This window comes from Hemiscyllium ocellatum, chromosome 14 (assembly GCF_020745735.1).
Source record: "Hemiscyllium ocellatum isolate sHemOce1 chromosome 14, sHemOce1.pat.X.cur, whole genome shotgun sequence".
Lineage (NCBI taxonomy): Eukaryota > Metazoa > Chordata > Chondrichthyes > Orectolobiformes > Hemiscylliidae > Hemiscyllium > Hemiscyllium ocellatum.
The window spans coordinates 69941220-69955123 of record NC_083414.1 but is presented as its reverse complement, the minus strand read 5'-3'; the positions used below and the strand labels follow the sequence as shown (position 1 = coordinate 69955123).

The window sequence follows — 13904 nt, the reverse complement described above, 5'->3', positions numbered from 1 at the left end:
TCTGTTATTGGAAAGTTAGTGGGTGTTATTTTCATGAATGTTCTGTTATTGAATGTTGCCGTCAGGGAGACCAGAGGATTTTGTGAGCCATCTCTGGGTGAGGTATGGGGGCTATATTCTCAGTGAATTTGGGTCTACAACATGACCAACAAATGGAGCACAAATTTCAGAGAGGGGAAGCTCTGTAAGGAGAGATGAGGGGCCTCTTTCATACCCAGCCTGGGTTTTACAATTACATTTCTCAAATCACTTCAAAGCGCGTGGAACAGTCTTGAAGGGCCGAATGATCTCCTCTGTTTCTGTGCACCAGGTTATAGAAGTAAGTAGCCTCTAAATGCTCCTGCCTAACAGGATTAATGGGCTGAATGGAACAGAGGAACGTGGGATTGAGGGACAGAAGTGAGTCATTAGATACTTTGAACCTTCTCCACCAGGCACTAAGATTGTGGCCGATCTGGTTGTGGTCTTAGCCCCACTTTCCTGTCTCCATCCCATTTTGCATGACTCACTTCTCTGTCAAATATTTCACTAACGCAGCTTTCAATCAATGTGAACATAGAGACATGATAAACTTCCAGTAAAGTGGATTCGGATTTGAAAGGTACCTTCAGAATTTTTCGTCATCCCTCTTATAGAATCAGAGTCATGTAGCATAGAAACAGACCCGTTAGTCCAATCTGTTCACTCCGATCGGATATCAAATCTTATCCAGTGCCATTTGCCAGCATTTGGCCAATATCCCTCATCTTTCAGGTACTTTTTAAATGTGCGATTGTAACCGCCTTCACCACTTCCTCTGACAGCACTTTATGTCCACACACCAGTCTCTCTGTGAAATATTTATCTTCAGGTCCTGTCTAAATCATTCGCTCTCTCCCGTTCAACCTATGCTCTGCTGTTCTGATCTCCCCTACCCTGGGGAGCAGAACATGGCTGTTCAGAATATCCATGCGCCTGATGATTTTATAAACCTCTATAATATCACCCTTCAGCCTCTGACACTCCGGGGGAAACACCTCAAACTAATCAACCTCTCCCTAAAGCTCAAACCTCCAGTCCTGGGACATCCGTGTAAGTCATTTCTGCAGACAATCAAGTTGTACGCAGTATTCTTAAAGTGGACTCACCAACATCCTGTACAGACACAACATGCCACCACAACTCCTATAATCAATGCTCTGACTGATTAAGGCAAATGTGTAAAATGTGTTCTGTACTGCACTGTCGGCATTCGACTCCATTTTCGTGGAACAATGTACCTGCAGCCCTATGTCCATTTGTTTCACAACACTCACCAGGCCCTTACCAGTAAGTGTATAATTTCTGAGCTGATTTGCCTTCCAAAAATGTGTAACCTTGTATTTATCTAAATTAAACTTCATCTGTCACTCCTTGCCCATTTGTCCCATCTATTTGTGGTCTTGTTGTACTCTGAGATAATCTACTACACCACCTTTCTGATGTCGTCTGTAAACTTACTAACAATGACCACAATATTCACATCTAAATCCTTTACATAAACGATGAAATGCAGTAAACTCAGTACTGATTCTTACAGCACACTGCTACTCACAAGCCTCCAGTCTGAAAAATATCCCTCTTCCTTCAAGCCAATTGTGACTAGCTTCTTCTGTATCCCATGTGATCGAACCTTACTAATCTGCCTACCAATCGGAATGTTATAAAGACTTTGCTGAGGTCCGTATTGACAATGTCTACAAAACCATCTTCATCAACCTTCTTTGTCACCTTTTAATAAAACTCAACCAAATTAATGAGACATGATTTCCCATACAGAAAGCCACGTTGACTACCCTGATCAGTCCTTGCCTTCCCAAATGGATGTAAATGCTATCCCTCAGAATCCCCTCCAACAACTTACCCACCACTGACATCAGGCTCCCTGGTTTATAGTTCCCCGGCTTTTTGTGATCACTGTTTCCTTTTCTAGTCCCACTCCTCCACTGCTCACAACAAATGTTAAATGTAACCAGGTCGGTGATGTGGCCGATGATAAAGGTTTCAGACTGGGTCAGGGTCAGTTTTAGGAACAAGTCACGCTAGTTTCTTTAATCTGCTCAAATAGCACATTTATGATCCAGAGCAATGTTACTCCAACTATGATGGAATGATGAATGGTAAACTGGATATTGCAAATAAAGATTCGATATTTCCCATTCTAAAAACACTGACACACACACACACACACACACTTTCTGCAATTTCACGTTAAAAGAACCTTGTCCAAATATTAGTGTCACTCATGACAAAAGGAAAAATTGTGAGATTATCCAAAATGTTATTCTGTTTCTGAAGATATTGTACTCACACAAGCTGCTAGCAATGGGATTTTATACTGGGAGAGTTGGATTTTGTTGAATTCCCTTTGCAGTAGGCTGGCAGGAGGCTCCAGGTTAGCACAGTGGCTCAGTAGTTCGGACTGCTGCCTCACGGCATCAGGGACATGAGTTCAATTCCAGCCTCAGGCGACTATCTGCGTGGAGTTTTGATCTTCTCCTCTTGTCTGTGTGAATTTCTGATGGGTGCTCCTGTTTCCTCCGACGGTCCAAAGCTGTATAATTCAAGTGGATTGGTCAAATAGTCCATAGTGTTCAGCGGTTTCTACTTTAGGTGCACTAGTCAGTGGTAACTGTAAGGGCATGGGAAGGTTACTCTTTGGAAGGTTGGAATGGACTTGTTGGGCCGAAGGGTTTGTTTCCACACTGCAGGGATTCTATAAAAATAAGAATGGTAACAATGACAGTAGAGCTTTGTTTTAGCTGTAATCAGGAATAATGAAGGAGAGAGAGTGCAATAGGCCGTATCTTCTCAGGCAGTTTACATTTTCTCCCTCTCTGAGTTGAATCACACAATAATGCCATTCTCTCCCAAACTGAACCATGTGAGGTCTCCTTGTACATTGTCCAAACTATGTCTCCATCACATTCCCTGTTCCATGTCGGTGCATCATTGCTGCTGTCATACACAGAGCCATACCCTCTTCAGAAAATGGTCTCTGTCAATTTGAAGATATGTTTATATGTCCCTGCTTCATTCAAAAATAAAATGTTTAATGTATTCAGAATACAATGAACATAGAACATAGAGCAGTCCAGCACAGAACAGGCCCTTCAGCCGACCACTGATCCTCATGTATGCACCCTCAAATTTCTGTGACCATACGCATATCCAGCAGTCTCTTAAATGTCCCCAATGACCTTGCTTCCACAACTGCTGCTGGCAACGCACTCCATGCTCTCACAAGTCTCTGTGTAAAGAACCCACCTCTGACATCCCCTCTAGACTTTCCTCCAAACAGTTTCAAACTATGACCCCTCGTGTTAGCCATTTCTGCCCTGGGAAATAGACTCTGGCTATCAACTCTATCTATGCCTCTCATAATCTTGAATACCTAAGTTAGGTCCCCTCTTCTCCTCCGTTTCTCCAATGAAAAAATTCCGAGCTCAGTCAACCTCTCTTCATGAGATAAGCCCTCCAGTCCAGGCATCATCCTGGTAAACCTCCTCTGAACCCTCTCCAAAGCATCCACATATTTCCTATAATAGGGTGATCAGAACTGGACGCTGTATTCCAAGTGCGTTCGAACCAAAGTTTATAGAGCTGCAACAAGATCTCACGGCACTTAAACTCAATCCCACTGTTAATGAAAGCCAAAGCACCATATTCATTCTTTACAACGCTGTCCACTTGGGTGGCCATTTTAAGGGATCTATGTACCTGCACACCAAGATCTCTCTGTTCCTTCACACTGCCAAGAATCCTATCCTTAATCCTGTACTCAGCTTTCAAATTCGACCTTCCAAAATGCATCACATCGCATTTATCCAGGTTGAACTCCATCTGCCACCTCTCAGCCCATCTCCGCATCCTGTTGATGTCCCGCTGCAGCCTACAACAACCCTCTATACTGTCAACGACACCTCCAACCTTTGTGTCATCTGCAAACTTGCTGACCCATCCTTCAATCCCCTCATCCAAGTCATTAATAAAAATTACAAACAGTAGGGGCCCAAGGACAGAGCCCTGTGGAACACCACTCATCACAGACTTCCAGGCAGAATATTTTCCTTTCACTACCAGTCGCTGTTTTCTGCTGGCCAGCCAATTCTGTATCCAGACAGCTAACACAGATACCTGTGTTAAAATGAATGTTTTGTTTTAACAAATACAGAAATTACTGGAAAAGCTCGGTAGGTCTGTCAGCATCCAGATGCCTTTTACATGATGTAGTTGTACTAGCCTCCACCACTTCCTCTGGCAGCTCCTTCCATACGCACACCACCCTCTGTGTGAAAAGGTGCCCCTTAGGCCTCTTCAAAACCTTTCCCCTCTCACTTTCCACCAATGTCCTCTAGTTTTGGATTCCCATAACCTGGGGAAAAACCTTGACTACAAACCCTATCCATGACCATTCTGATTTTATAAACCATTACTGCTGCAAAATGTGACGAATGGCTGTACTTTTAATAATCCCGGGCCTAAATGCTGACATTCAACACCGACACCTGTTCTTTCTCCATCAAGTCACAAGTCTAAAACCAGTTTCATCAGTTTGTTCAGATATATTAGAAGACACTTCTGCGGGATTTCCACCTAGACCTTTGTGCCCGGAGGTAGGGACACGAGCACCACTCGGAAGCTGTAACATTATTCTCCTGTGTGTTTGTCCATCAGCCTGTTATGACATGCTGTGACATACCTTTGCAACAGGCAGGACATGAATCCACACCTTCTGGTCCAGAGCTAGGAACACTACCAAACAATTTCAAGAATTAGAATCAAACCCAGAGTCATGACTCAGAGGCAGGGACACTACCTACTACACTACTGTCCCCAGATTTTGGGTCACATTTTAAGGGGCAGCGTTCAGCTCGATGTGGATTTATTATAATCAGGTTACCATTACTGAACTACGCAAAACATTTTGTTTTGTTAAAGAAGTGCAAGATCGAAATTAATTATGAACATCTTTAATCGCTATTATCTGTAGTCTGCAATATTAGGGGCAGAAATCCTGCAGATACACTCTGCCCAATGAAGGGTCTCAAATAGATATTTATTACTGAACACCAGGCACGGAGAAAGACCATGATTTCTGGTCCCAAAACACCGATCAGTAAAACCCAACTTTTACGTGTGTCTGCCCTCTGCCTAAAACCACGAACTGATACCACCCCGCTGATTACTGTCCAGCCTCTCCTCCCCACTGACTGTGTCTGCAATCTGTCCCTCCTCCCTCTAACCACACAAGGCAAACCAAGCTCAGGGTCTTTGTGAAAATCAAGGCCGGAGTGTGCAGGCCTCCTGGAGAGGGATGGGCATTTTAAAATTAAACGGGGAAGGTGAGGAGGTGGTAATATCACTCACTGGCCGAGGCGTGGCAGATGGAGTTTAGTTTGGATTAATGCGATGCATTGGATTTGGTAAGTCAAACAATAGTAGGACTTATACAATTAAATGTAGGGCCTTTGGCAGTGTTGTAGAACAGAGACCTCGGCCATCAGGTATTATTCTTTAAAAGTTGCATCTCATATAGATAATGTGATTAAGAAGGTGTTTTGCACACTTGTCTTCAATGGTCAGACCTTTCAGTATCGGAATTGGGACGTCATGTTGTGGTTGTACAGGACATTGGTGAGACCTCTTCTGGAATACTGTGTCCAGTCTGGGCATCCTGCCCGCTCATTTCATAGGCACACCACCCTCTGGGTGAAAAAGCTGCCCTTAGGTCACTTTTAAATGTTTCCCCTCTTACCTTACAACTATGTCCCCTAGTTTGGTCTCCACTACCCTTCTTAACTGCATTGACTATTCACTTTGATATCATTGACCTTGATATTATTAAGCTGGAGAGGGTTCAGAAGAGTTTAACCTGGATGTTGTTGGAAATGGAGGGATTGAGCTATAAGGAGAGGATGGATAGGCTGGGACATTTTTCACTAGAGAGTATGAGATGGAGGGGTAACTTTGCAAAGGTTTATAAAATGATGAGGGGTACAGATAAGCTGAAGGGCTGATGCCTTTTCCCTAGAGCTGGGGATTCAAAACTGAGGGATATTTTAAGGTGCGAGGAAAAAGATTTACAAAAGTCAGGAAAGGTAATTATTTTAGACAGAATCTGGCTTGGGTGTGGAATGAACTTCCAGAGGAAGTGGTGAAAACAGGGACAGTTACAACGTTTAAAGGACATTTAGATCAGTCCATGGATGAGACATCAGTTTGAATAGTGGTGTGAGCAGCTGCCCTCTCCCTTCCCCTCTGAATGTATCCTTGTTGGTTTTCTCCCTCTGCCAATGCCGGTGCAGTGGCGTGGAGAGGCCAGCAGAGGGTGGCATTGCATCACTTTCAGAACCACCGAGACTGCCAGACCTCCCCCACACAGAGACACACAGAGACACACAGAGACACACACAGTAATTGTTAGGACACGGCATAGATCTCATCTGGTAATTTAAACTAAGCATAAATAAATGCTCAATTCGCCTCGTAAACTGTTAAAATATGTGTGACAGAGAACTCCCAAATTCCACTGTTTAAATAAAAAAAATGTATTTTTTAACACTGAAAGTGAACTGAAAGAGACCCTCAATCTCTTAACTGCTTATAACACGACTCCAGCTCTACGGCAATATACTGTTTCTGGGTCTGCCATCCTCTCATATCACAGGTACTTCGATGCTCTCAGTTCAGAACAGCATTCACTCTCTCTTAAAGGTACAGTACACACTTTCAACTTCATCCCATTATACCCTGGTGAATATCGACAAGTGGAACCTATCCTGATTTCTCTTGCTCTGTGGTTTGTCAATATTTCATCTACTCTGTCTAGTATGTGTCAGGATTTTTGTTGCTCCATTGACAGTATGTCATTATTCGACTCTGTCCGTGGGAATATATCAGTATTTCACTTGCTCACACTCGTATGTGGGGTAGGATTTCAGTTGTTTCATGGGGACTGTGACACTATGACAATCTTAATGTTTATAGATGGCACCGAACCGCAAGAATTGTAAAGTCTATAGAGGACAGTGTGGAACTCTAACAGGACAGTGACACGCTGGTGTCATGTTCAGATGTATGGTAGACAGGGATCAATGCAGAGCAGTGTGAGGTGATAACTTTGGTATGAAAGATAAAGAAAGACAGTTTAAAACAGGTTGTGCCATTATAAAGAGGCTGCGGGAACAGAGCGCGCTGCGTGTATATGAGCAGGAGCTTTGTTCTGTGGTCAGTGCTATAACAGATATACCGTGAGTATGAGGGAGCAGAGAGAATACAGTGACCCTTATCCTGACAGAGTGGGGAAGGTTATTGATGCTTGTCCTGTATTGCTGGACAATTCTTCAGACTGCAGATACTGCACTGAGCTGGGTGGTGAGCTCAGAACATGCTCGGTGGGTCTGGTGGTGCGGCTCCCTCTGGGAAGAGAATGGTCACCCTCTGTACTACCCCATCCACCAGAACCTCCGTGCCCCTGTCGACAAACCGTAGTGCAATTGCCCTTATCTGCCATGCTCAGGGTAAACTTCACAGGGCAGGTCCAAGCTGAAAAATCTCAACTGTGTGCCCAATGGCCTTTCAAAGATGGCACCAGTGCCAGGCGTCATGGAATATCCAGGGGCACCCGGGCGACTGTGAGTCCCTCCAGCCATGATGAGTGGGAGAATCGGGCTGGCATTGAATAAGAAGGACACCATAGGGTGGGGGTGGGGTGTGTGGGTAGTCAGCGACTTGTGTTTGATAAGATAGCACCAGGAATCTAGCTTGGCCTGGTACAGATAATCTCTCTGTCACATTCAACGAAAATGACACTGAGGCAAATTATTGTTAGAATCAGCCCAGTGAGTCATAGATTCTGTTGAAACTACTCCCATTCACAAAGCTGGAGAACAAATGCTCATCTAAAACTCTCCATCATTTCACCTCACACCAATCTCCCTTTGTCCCATCTTTCCTGGGAATACTGGTTCAAGTTACAGGATGATATCTAAGTGTCTACGTTTCAGCATTCCGAAACCTGGGAACACATCCTTCCATGACACTGTCTCTCAATCTCCACCTCTCTGTCTATACGCCAAACCCCTCCCATGTGGTGATATTTAAACTGATTCCTCCGCCATCTCTCTCTGTCAGTGATGTTCTCACGCACAGCGCCCCCTTGTCACGGCACAATGGAGAAATGCAGCTGGAAATTGGTGGGAGCTGTATATCCTGTCACTTCCAGCATGGGCTGCAAGTTTCCCCACACTGGGCAGGGATCTAACACAGTGTTACTGAGCAATGCACTGGGGTGGTGTACACAGACCTACATGCTGGGAGGGGAACTGCTCCTGGGTTATAGATCAATGCACTGGGGTGGTGTACACAGTCCTACATGCTGGGAGGGTAACTGCTCCTGGGTTACAGATTAATTCACGGGTGATTACTGCACAGGTCGCTGTGCTGGTCAGACTGTCTGGTTGACGTTTATAGATAATGCAATGATGTGGGATGTGCTGGATGGATATTTGTTTCAGGTTCACACATTAGCGCCCTGCTGTGGTCTGCACAGCTCCCGGTGCTGGACAGACATGTAGCTTGTGCACAGTACATCATGTTGGTGGGGTGGGTAGGAGGGAAAGGTGATGGACAGTTCACGGAGCTCCACAGAATGTTCTGTCCCTGACATTCTATAACTGACATTCCCCGGAACGTTCTGTCCCTGACGTTGTTTGTTTGTGAACGGCCGGACGTCAGTGAATTGAACAAACGATAAGATCCCGAGGGAAGAGATCCCATTCCAGGGAGAAGGAGACACTGTTCCGAAGGCCCCTCAGGCAGTTGAAGGGGGGAATATGTTTTCCCTGCGTTTACATTTCTTCACGACACAGGATCGACCACAATTTAAACCAAAATACAGAAATTCCGAAACTCCGTTTGTCTTCAGGAAACTGGGAGAGAATCCTTCAGGACAGCAACGTTTCCACCCTCCCTATTAGGAACTGGGAAGGAGTGACCTGTGTCTGCTCTCGAGTGATCGAGTGCGAGGGAATGTTCTAGAAACTATCTGTCCTTATGGATGTGTCTGTGTGTGTTTGGGGAGGGAGGGTTTCTTGTGGTTTATGCCACATTTTTGTCAGTAATTCTGACCTTCCCATTTGTTATTCCAGCTCCAATTATTTTAATAAATCCCTGAATACAGGGACACATTTGAAAATCTCACTGGGTCCCCGATCAAACGGGTTCCTTTACCTCCAGGCTGATGGATAATGGGTTTGTTTTCCTTCCTCACAGTTAACGTAGTGACCATCTACGTCCTGCTTTATAAAGATTGTGGATTGTCTCCATGTGTCAGACGTTACCTGGGGGCCATGGCAGCGGCGGATCTCCTGGTCATTATCCTCGACCTGATCCTGAGACACATTCCCATTGTTTATCGGGAACACTTTTCTTTCCTGGTGTACTCCGTCCCCGTGTGTAATATCCACGCTGTCCTGCTTTATGCAGCCACTGACTGCTCTGTCTGGTTCACCGTCACTTTCACCTTTGATCGGTTTGTGGCCATTTGTTGCCAGAAGCTGAAAAGTAAATATTGCAGTGAGAAAATGGCGACTGTGGTTCTGGGAACAGTGACTGTGCTGAGCTGTTTAAAGAACATTTTCTGGTATTTTATGCTCACGGCTCGGTATTACCTGGTGAACCACCCCTGGTTTTGTGATGTAACAGGCGCTGTTCAATTGTCCAGTGTCTGGGTCACAATCGAGTCCCTCCACTACATTCTAACCCCGGGGGTCCCATTTCTCCTGATTCTGCTGCTCAATGTTCTCACCGTCAGATACATTTTAGTGACCAGCAGAGCCCGCAGGAGACTCCGCGCTCACACCAATGGGGACGCTCAGTCTGACATAGAAATGAGAAACCGAAAAAAATCCATCATTTTACTGTTTGTGATCTCGGCCAATTTCATCCTGTTATGGTCAACCTTCATGCTGTATTCTATATGGTACCGGATGGATGATATTGGGTATAAGTCTGTGTATCTCGATGCTTTTGTGCAAGAATTGGGCTTCATGCTGCAGCTCCTCAGTTGCTGCACAAACACCGCGATTTATGCCGTGACCCAGACTAAGTTCAGGCAGCAGCTGAAGAATGTGCTGAAATATCCCTTCACCCAAATCCATCCATTCATCAAATTCCCTCATTAATCAATCCATTCGGGATTTTCTCATTTCAGTTCAGTGTTTCAGTGATGGAGCAGCCTGTCGCTATGGCAACAGACTGAGGGTAGCGCAAGTTTGTCCATCCTTATCCCCCGGGGGGTTACAGGGACACACTTCAATGTTTCTCAAAACACAGGAACCAGTGAGAAAAGGCACAACCCACTGACTGTATCCATCACTTCCATTTGTAACCAATAAAAATGTTGATTAAAGCGTGCCGAGCAGCAGAGTGACCGATGTTGTTGTGTGTCTTTGTGTTGGAGAAGCTGAGCTGGAGAGAGACAGACTCAGCCCCGAGTCCTGGTCCTCAGGGAAGGGGAGGGCACCGCGCCCTAAGCGCTGGAGCTGGGTTTAACTCCCTCTGTCCCCCTCCCCACCCCATTTCCAACCTGGCCTCCCCATTTCATCTCCCCCACTCTTACTCCACATTTCTCCCTCTCTCTCCCTGCACACTCACTCTTTCTCACAACCTCCCCCTTTCAGTCTCCCTCGTTCTCCCTCTCACACCAACCGTCCCAACCCCGGTTTCTCCACCTGCCTCCACTCTTCACTTTCCCCTCATGCTCACAATCTCTGTCCTACCCGTCTCTGCCTCCCTCCAGCAGTTCCATCTCTACCCCATCTCACCCCCACCACGCCCCCCACCCACACGCAGTCTGACGACCAACCACACCCCAGCTCCAGTCTCTGGGTCAGGGGGAGAGGGAAGGAGCAGGGAGAACGAGTATGTCTGAGAAAGAGGGAGGGAGGGACAGGAGGGAGAGAGATTCAGTCAGAGAGAAACGGAGGGACATGAGCAGAGAGAGAGAGACACCGATTGAGGGCGGTTGAGAGTGAGAGGAGGTGGAGAGAGAGTGAAGGAGCAGGGAGAAGAGGGGGGAAAGTGAGAGATAGGGTGAGAGAGGGAAGGGCTAGAGAGGGGAGGGAGGGTGGGACAGAGAGAGGGAGGGGTAGGGCAAGAGAGGGTGAGGGTGAGGGCGAGATAGTGGAGGGCAAAGGGGAAGGGCGAGAGGGGAAAGGCGAGAGAAGGGAGTGAGGCAGGAGAGGGCGAGAGGGGGAGGGCGAGAAAGGATGGCAAGGGAGGGGAGGGAAGGCGGGGAGGGCGAGACGGAGGAAGAGGGCGAGAGAGGGAAGGGAGGGTGACAGAGGGGGAATGAGGGAGGGGAGGGCGAGAGGGGGAGTGTGAGGGAGGGGAGGGCGAGAGGGGGAGGGCGAGAGAGAGAAGGGAGGGAAGGGAATTGAGGGAAGGGGAGGGTGATAGAGGGGAAGGCAAGAGAAGGAAGGGAGAGAGGGGAGGGAAAGCAGGGAGGGTGAGGGGGAGAGAAGAGAACGAGGGAGGGGAGGGCGAGAGAAGGGAGATAGGGAAGGGGAGGAAGAGAGGGAGGAGGGGGCAAGAGAGGGGAGGGCGAGAGAGGGGAGGGCGAGGGAGGGGAGGGCGAGAGAAGGGAGATAGGGAAGGGGAGGAAGAGAGGGAGGAGGGGGCGAGAGAGCGGAGGGCGTGAGAGGGGAGGGTGAGAGAGGGGGAGAGGGAGGGGAGGGAGGGAGAGGGCGAGAGAGGTGAGGGGGAGGGGAGGAAGAGAGTGAGGGAGGGCAAGAGAGGGGAAGGCGAGAGAGGGGAGGGAGAGAGGGGAGGGAAAGCGGGGAGTGTGAGAGGGAGAGAGAGGGCGAGAGTGGAAAGGGACGGAAAGGAGGGCGAGAGGGAGGGAGATAGGGAAGGGGAGGAAGAGAGGGAGGAGGGGGCGAGAGAGGGAGGGCGAGAAAGGATGGCAAGGGATGGGAGGGAAGGTGGGGAGGGCGAGACGGAGAGAGAGTGCGAGAGAGGGTGAGAGAGGGGGAGCGAGGGAGGGAGGGCGAGAGGGTGAGTGTGAGGGAGGGTAGGACGAGACAGGGGAGAGTGAGGGAGGGGAGGGCGAGAGGGAGGAAGTGGGCGAAGAGGAGAAGGAGGGGGAGGGCGAGAGAGGGGAGGGCAAAAGATGGGAGGTAGGAAGGGGAGGAAGAGAGGGAGGAGGGGGCGAGAGAGGGGAGGGGAGGGAAGGGAGGGCGAGAGGGGAGAAGGAGGGAGTGGCGGGCGAGAGGGGGAGGGCGAGAGAGGGAAGGGAGGGAAAGCGGGGAGGGCGAGAGAGAGGGTGAGGGTGAGAGAAGAGAACGAGGCAGGGGAGGGCGAGAGAAGGGAGATAGGTAAGGGGAGGAAGAGAGGGAGGAGGGGTCGAGAGAGGGGAGGGCAAGAGAGGGGAGGGCGACAGAAGGGAGGTAGGGAGGGGGAAGAGGGGGAGGAGGGGGCGAGAGAGGGGAGGGCAAGAGAGGGGTGGGTGAGAGTGGGGGAGAGGGAGGGGAGGGAGGGAGAGGGCGAGAGAGGTGAGGGGGGAGGGGAGGAAGAGAGTGAGGGGAGGGAGAGAGAGGGGATGGCGAGAGGGAGAGGGTGAGAGAAGAGAAGAAGGGAGGGGAGGGCGACAGAAGGGAGACAGGGAGGGGAGGAAGAGAGGGAGGAGTGGGCGAGAGAGGGGAGGGCTAGAGAGAGGAGGGCGAGAGATGGAAGTAGGGAGGGGAGGAAGAGAGGGAGGAGGGGGTGAGATAGCGGAGGGCGAGAGAGGGGAGGGTGAGAGACGGATGAGAGGGAGGGGAGGGAGGGGCGAGAGAGGGGGACAGAGAGGAGGGCGATAGAGGAGGGCGAGAGAGGAGGTGGGCGAGAGAGAAGGAGAACGAGAGAGGGGAGCGCTGAGAGAGGTGGTAGGCGAGAGAGGGCTGGCAAGAGAGGGGAGGGTGAAAGAGGGAGGGGGAGGGCGGGAGAGGGCGAGACAGGGGAGGGGAGAGGGGGGAGGGAGAGAGAGGGCGAGAGAGGGGAGGGGAGGGAGGGCCGAGGGCAAGAGAGGGAGGGGAGGGCGAGAGAGGGCGAGAGAGGACGAGAGAGGGGAGGAGAGGGAGGGGAGGGAGGGAAGAGCGAGAGAGGAGGACGGCGAGAGAGGGGAGGGGAGGGAGGTAAGGGCGAGAGAGGGGAGGGGAGGGGAGATAGGGAAGGGCGAGAGAAGAGTAGAGAGGGCGAGAGAGAAGGAGGCGAGAGAGGGGAGGGTGACAGAGGGAGTGGGGAGAGAGGAGGAGGGCGAGAGAGGGTAGAGCGAGAGAGTGGGAGGGCGAGAGAGGGGGAGGGCGAGAGGGAGGGGAGAGGGGCGAGAGAGAAGGAGAGGGAGGGAGATGTCAAGAGAGGTGAGGGAAGTGAGGGAAGGGCGAGCGAATGGAGGGGAGGGAGGTGGAGAGCGAGAAAGGGCGAGAGTGGGGAGGGGAGGGATGGAAGGACGAGAGAGAGCAGGGCGAGAGAGGAGGAGGGAGAGAGAGGGGAGGGAGGGAGGGAAGTGCGAGAGAAGGTAAGGAGGGGAGAGCGAGAGAGGAGGGGCGGGTCGATGGCGATAGAGAGGAGGGCGAGATGGGGGAGGGGAGGACGAGAGAGGAGACGGGAGGGCGAGCGATGGAGCGGAGGGCGAGAGAGCGAGCGGGAGGGCGAGAGAGGGGAGGGTGAGGGACGGGGAGAAGGAGGGGAGGGAGGGGCGAGAGAGTGGAGGGGACGGAGGGAAGGGTGAGAGAGGTGGACAGAGGGGAGGGCGAGAGAGGAGGTGGGCGAGAGAGAAGGAGAGCGAGAGAGGGGAACGCTGAGAGAGATGGAAGACGAGAGAGGAGTGGGCGAGAGAGGGG

At 49.9% G+C, this 13904-nt stretch overlaps 1 long non-coding RNA gene across 1 annotated transcript in view; it reads right to left on the bottom strand.

Moving 5' to 3' along the window:
• Window positions 1-2329: 2329 nt before the first annotated feature.
• The window catches only part of LOC132822180 (uncharacterized), a 40079-nt gene continuing 28504 nt past the window's right edge, over window positions 2330-13904 (bottom strand). The window contains exons 2-3 of the long non-coding RNA XR_009645411.1: window positions 9363-9578; window positions 2330-2572 (exon numbers count right to left, since the gene is read on the bottom strand). This is a non-coding gene — a long non-coding RNA (uncharacterized LOC132822180). The remainder of the gene's footprint in view (window positions 2573-9362; window positions 9579-13904) is intronic.